At 43.8% G+C, this 6000-nt stretch overlaps 1 protein-coding gene across 1 annotated transcript in view; it reads left to right on the forward strand.

Annotated features, from left to right (window-relative positions):
• CNTNAP2 (contactin associated protein 2) overlaps nt 1–6000 on the forward strand; it is a 2027980-nt gene that overhangs the window by 1915237 nt on the left and 106743 nt on the right. The window lies entirely within an intron of this gene.

Here is a 6000-nt window from a genome sequence, read left to right on the forward strand (position 1 = left end):
TGGGTAATGTGCGGGCCAAGGAGGAGGTGCGTCCGTGTCCAGCAAGTAGCGGTGGTCAGAATGTCATTGATTGTAAAAAGTGCTCATTTTAAAAGATGGGGGCAGGGGGACCAGATAATTAGGAGAATAGGAGACCCAACCTATAATAAAAATAACAATAATGTGCACTTATATAGGATTTACTGCAAGCCGAGCTCCGTCCTACCTTAGATATATGAACTTATTGGACCTTCATGGCAATTCTATGAGATCATCAAGATTAGACAAGAGCACACAAGACTGTCTCCATTTTACAGGTTAGAAAACTGAGGCACAGAGAGATTCAATATCTTGCCCAAGACCACCTGCTTCATAATTGGTGGGGCCAAAACTTGAACCAGGCAGGCAGACCCCTTGGGCTGTGCTCCTGACTACCGAACCATTATCTCTGTGCCAGTTGACTGAGAAATGAAAAAAGAAAGCTGGGCAAGTTTGGCAGCAGAGGTTGAGCGGTTGAGGGATACGTATTCCTGGACTTAGAACCAGAAACACATCAGGCAAGGCTGCAGATGAGCAGAACACGGGGCCTCAGAGGAAAAGGCCACATCCTCGGGGAAAGACGGGAGGGGGGCATTAGTTCAGTCGACAGGTGGGGAGGAAGGAGGACTGAAATTCACGCCCACCTACTATGTTTTAGGCGTGGTGCCAAACATTTCCCACGTGTACATGTGACAACTAAATGGCACAACCGTCCAGTGAAGCAAGACCTGTGATGATTATCCTCATCGGTAAGATGAGGAAACAAGTTGAGAGAGCTGGTCACTAAAGTTACTTAAAGAGGATGTGGCAAAGTGGAGTTTTGTGATGTGGGTCTCTCTTGAGGAGAGTCCACGGCCTCAAGCAAATCAAAAGAACTTGCCCAGAAGGGAGGCAGCTGGAAGTCAAGGGAGGCCATTCATCAGCAACAAGAAATGGCCGTTTAGTGGAGGAGAGCCCTGACATTCATGAGGTATCATACATCCTGAGACACTGGTGAGTGCCCACGTCTCACCACAGGCATTCCTACAATTCAGTCAAGAATAATTGAAAATTTTAAGTGTTCTTTTCGGGGCCGTAATCATTCCATCAGAACAAACTCAACACTATGATGGCATGATAGTCCCAAAGACACTATAGTGTGACATTCCTAGAGTAACATCCACCATGAACACACCTGAAACAGTGGATTTCATTGCTTTATGAGAGTCACAACGTCACATTTGACAGGAATGTTGAGGGATTGCTAAATCCCATCACTAGAAGTAACACTGGCTCATCAGTATTTCAGGCCATGTGATTCAATTCACACTTGAGCAAAATTACAATATACAATGTAGCATGACCTTCAAGGTCATGAACAATAACATCATAAAGGCAACATCCTCTATAACTAAGAATTTACTGGGCTCTAACTCTGTGCCAAGTGAAATGCATAACATGAACCTCAGGTGTAGGAGTATTACACCCAGAGTTTTCTGTACCCCAGAGGAAAAGTTTGCTGTGCACATAAACTAACCGTGCACATGGCAACGAGTTAATGTCAAGAACATAGGAACACCTGTAAGGAAGTCGCTGACCCCGAGGTGGAGATGGCATCATGGCGTCACGCACAGGAGAGGAAGGTAGGATGCTGCCCCTGGTCCCCAGGGCACTGACGTCCCCCAGAGACTGACTCGTCTACACCAGCCCGGGAGCTCCACAGGGACCAAGGCGGTGACTTGTCAGTCTCCTGTCTCCTAACAAGTAGCAAGTGCTCAAGAACCATTTGTTGAATTAATAAAGAGTAAAAGGGGAAAGAAACAAAAGGCATGTCATCGAAGAAACGAGATAGTGGGATGATGATGCTAATCTGGTCAATAAAAGTAGCCCGGAGGCCAGATCCACAGCTCTCACATGCCTTGCAATCTGGTGTTTCTGAAAGCAGGTGTCTGATAATAATGGAGAATAATGGAGTGCAGAGAATGTCGGCTTTGGAATCAGGCAGAGCTGGTCTCTTAGCTCCGGCGGCTCTAACGGAACACCACACACTGGGAGGCATAAGCCACAGACATTCCTTGTGGTTCTGAAGGCTGGGAAGTCCGGGCGCCAGCAGATCAGGTGTCTGGCCGGGTCCTTCTCCCTGGTTGGTGGGTGGCTGACTTCTCTGTGTGTCCTCATGCGGGAAGAGGAAGCGAGCTCCCTCCTGTCCCTTCTTACAAGGGCACTAATGTCATTCGTGGGGGCTCCCCACTCATGACCTAATCACCTCCCAGAGTCCCCACCTCCTAATGTCATCACATTGGGGTTAGGATTTCAACATAGGATTTGGGGTGGACGCAAGCATTGGCCCACAGCAGCTGGTTTTATTTGAATCCAGGCCTTGCCTCTCATTAGTGTTGAACCCTTGGGCACATTCCTTGAACCCCCGAGGGCCTGGGTTCTCGCAGGTGGTTTTTGTTTGTTTTGGGTTTGTTGTTGTTGTTTTTTTTTAATCAATTCGCAGCAACCAGATCCGTGCCTAGCATATAGAAAGCCCTCAAAAAATATTTGTGGAGTAAATGAACTACTCACTTAGTATTAAGCTAATAACATCTTAGGAAGTACCCAACACAATGCCTACATAAATGGTGCATAAATAAAGAAAACAATTGTCTTTTCTTGATGCCAGCTCTGTGGCAGTCATTCTGATGGGTGTTGCAAGCAGAGTCCTCTCTGTAATCCCCCCAGTGCCACCCAGACCACTGTTACCCTCATTGCACGGAGGAAGGGACCACAGTTGAGAAAGGTTACATTATTTTCTTGAAGCAGGATTTCCCAGCACCGCACTCTTGACATTTTGGGTCAGACAGTTCCATGTTGTGGCGCTGTCCCATGCACCGTGGGACACTTAGCAGCATCCCCGGCCTCTACCACCTAATGCAAGTAGCACCCCCCAGCTGTGACAGCCAAAAATGTCTCCAGACATTGCCACATGTCCCCGGGAGGGCCACGTCAACACCAGCTGAGAACCATTGGCTCTCAGTCCGCCAGTTGGTCTTTGGTGGAGGTGGGATTTGAACCGAGAGATGTGTGACACCAAGAGCTATGCATTGCTTCCTGAGAACACCTGCATCTTTCAGAATGATGAAAACACAGGGAGGGGAGCTGATACCCTGAAGATAAATTCTGTTAATACAATCAAAGGAGTCATAGTGAGGGCCACAAAGACTTGTGGGCACTTGGGGTGGCTAATCATTGGCCACATCCTGAAGCCAATATTCCTTAAATTTTTGGCCATTTAGTAGGAGCAGGATGAGTGAGAAGCATTTTTTAAGTTCCCCTTTGAAAGCGACATATATTTCAGTGAGAAACGGCCAATATGCATTCACCAGCTATGTGAATACTCATCTATAAAGACAGACTGAACTTCAAACAGATACCTCATGTATTCTAGTGAGGTTTGACACCCCGTAGAGAATGATGCCCCCCAGCTGTTGCTTAGTTGGGTCAGCTGCTAATCAGAAACCGATCTATAAAAGAAGGGAAAGGAGATGGATCTAAATAAATAATAGGACTTCACATGGAGATCTTTGATGAGCAATGCTTGAAAAAGGACACATAAAAAGGATGAAAGAAAGAGTACCTAATCAAGGACAAGTTTGATCTTTCTAAAGCGAATGGAAGAAATATATTTATTTAGAAATAAGAATGTGATCACTGTCAGCCAACATCAAAATTTTAGAATGGATTGCTCCCTTTCTCAGTCCTTCTAGAAGGAAGTCAGAATCACAAGCAACAAAGTTTGACAAAGTAGAAATTTCATTGGCGGTCATTATGTCCATATTGTATCATTTACTAGCTGAGTGATGTCACTGACTTTATGTATATTATTTTCAGCAACAGATTTAATAGTATCTCAAAAACTCTTTAAATCAAGGGAGAGAAAGATAAGCAGAAGCCTGAAGCAGGATTTTCTGTTTACTTCTTTTTTAACTTTTCTCTTATTTATTTATTTATTTATTTATTTATTTTATTTATTTGACAGAGAGAGAGAGCACAAGCAGGGGGAGTGGCAGGCAGCGGGAGAGGGAGAAGCAGGCTCCCCACTGAGCAGAAAGCCTGACGTGGGGCTCCATCCCAGGACCCTGGGATCATGACCTGAGCCGAAGGCAGACGCTTCACTGACTGAGCCACCCAGGCGCCCCTTTTTAACATTTCTATCGATGGAAAGAATACAAATAGGATGTTTATTAAACTTGCAAATGACACATAGCTAATAAAAGGATGATTTAACAAGCTAGGTAATAAAATAAAAACGTCAAAAGCATCTTGATGGCCTAGAAAGATAAGCTAAAACAATGGCATGAAATATAATAAAGATAAACTTAACTCCTGCATTCAACCAACAAAAGAAAGAAGAAAAAAAAAAGACAGACATAAATGGAAGACAGAAGACCCCTGGTATCATGAAAAAGATTCAGGTTGGATTTCTGGGGAGTTTGGTATGAGCCAAAATTACGTGGTGATTGATGTTTAAATAAGTACTGTACTGAGCTACATTCATACGAGAATCGTGTCCAGAGCAAAGAGTATAGTCAGACCCCAGAGGGATGTCATGGCCTATTCCTAGGCACCTCATTTTAAGATAGATGTTAATCTTCTGAGGAAAAGACCAGATGAACAAAAGGCCCCCCAAAGGAAAAATCTGAAGGCCTGGGGATACTAAGATATGATTAAAAAGACATGAGAGAATCCATTTCCAGTCTTAGACAGCTGCTACCTGGACAGGGGAGACTTTGTAGAGGCTGCCTCGCCAGGACCAGAGAAGACTAGTGAGAGCAAGACTTCAGTCCCTCCAAGAACTTCGTGATAATTACTGCTATTAAAACATGAGTGACCGCCATTTTGAAGCAGTGGACTCTCCATTATTGAGAGTATTCAACAAAGGGTCACTGGAAGTTTGTACTTTGAGTTTTCTGGTTGGAGTGAGACCAGATTAGAGAAAGCCTAAAAACCCTTGAAACGGTATACTTTGTGACGGGAGTAACTTTCTTTTTTTAAAAGGTGAGAAATGGAGTATTATAGTGGAGAAGTTCCTCCATGTGAGAACTGACAGGATAATTTGATTCAGGGCTCCTTGACATGCATCATTCAGTGCTATGGGTGCAGTATGGATGTGGATGAGAAGAACGTCACTATATGTTAGTGTAATAGACAGCCTCAGTTTTCAGGATGGCATATTCATTTTAATTTTAGAAAGGTATTTCTGAGCCCTCTTCATTTTTTCAAATTAACTATTTGTGCCAGTGTTGTAAATCACAGTAATATAAAATCATAATAAAGTAGATCTCTATTATAATAAAAAGACAGCAGTTCCTCTGTAAGTTTGAGAAGCTGTGTTTGGCAACGATTGCTTTACTGAGCATTGTTATTTGGCAGTGGCAGTGGCAGTGGTAGCAAAATTAAAGGTGAACCCACTTGAATTTAATATGGTTTGTAAGTCTTGTTGGTCCCAGATCCTAATATTTTCCAAATTGCCATTATTTAAAGTAACTCTGATAGAGGATATACCTATTGGTAGCCATTGTATGATTTGCATTATATTCTAAAATGTGAATATGATGATCTTTGGATATAACATCCTTATTCTAGGGCTTTCCAAAACTTTCTGGAACTTTGGCAAAGCCTTCACACACAGCAGGAAATGACATACTTCTGTCTGCATGCACTGGGGAGGTGGTATACTGTGGTAGGCATTATGCTGCTCACTGAATATTTCTGACCAAAAAGTTTTGAGTAGAAAAGACATAACAATGTCTGGGCTAGAACATTTAATTGCTGGTGCAAGAGTCTTTAGAGTCCTTCTGTCCCTTTGTCATGGGAACTGGAAAACCTGAAGACCATGGTGGTTCCATCACCTGGGGCCCTCTGTGACCACCATGAACAGAGAACCCCATCAACTCATGACAAACCCATAGCACAAGAAAGGAAGGAAGGGAGGGAGGGAGGGAGGGAGGGAGGGAG

This window comes from Callorhinus ursinus, unplaced genomic scaffold, assembly GCF_003265705.2.
Source record: "Callorhinus ursinus isolate GAN/ISIS: 27379988/994484 unplaced genomic scaffold, GSC_fseal_2.0 scaffold12, whole genome shotgun sequence".
NCBI classification, from domain to species: Eukaryota; Metazoa; Chordata; class Mammalia; order Carnivora; family Otariidae; genus Callorhinus; species Callorhinus ursinus.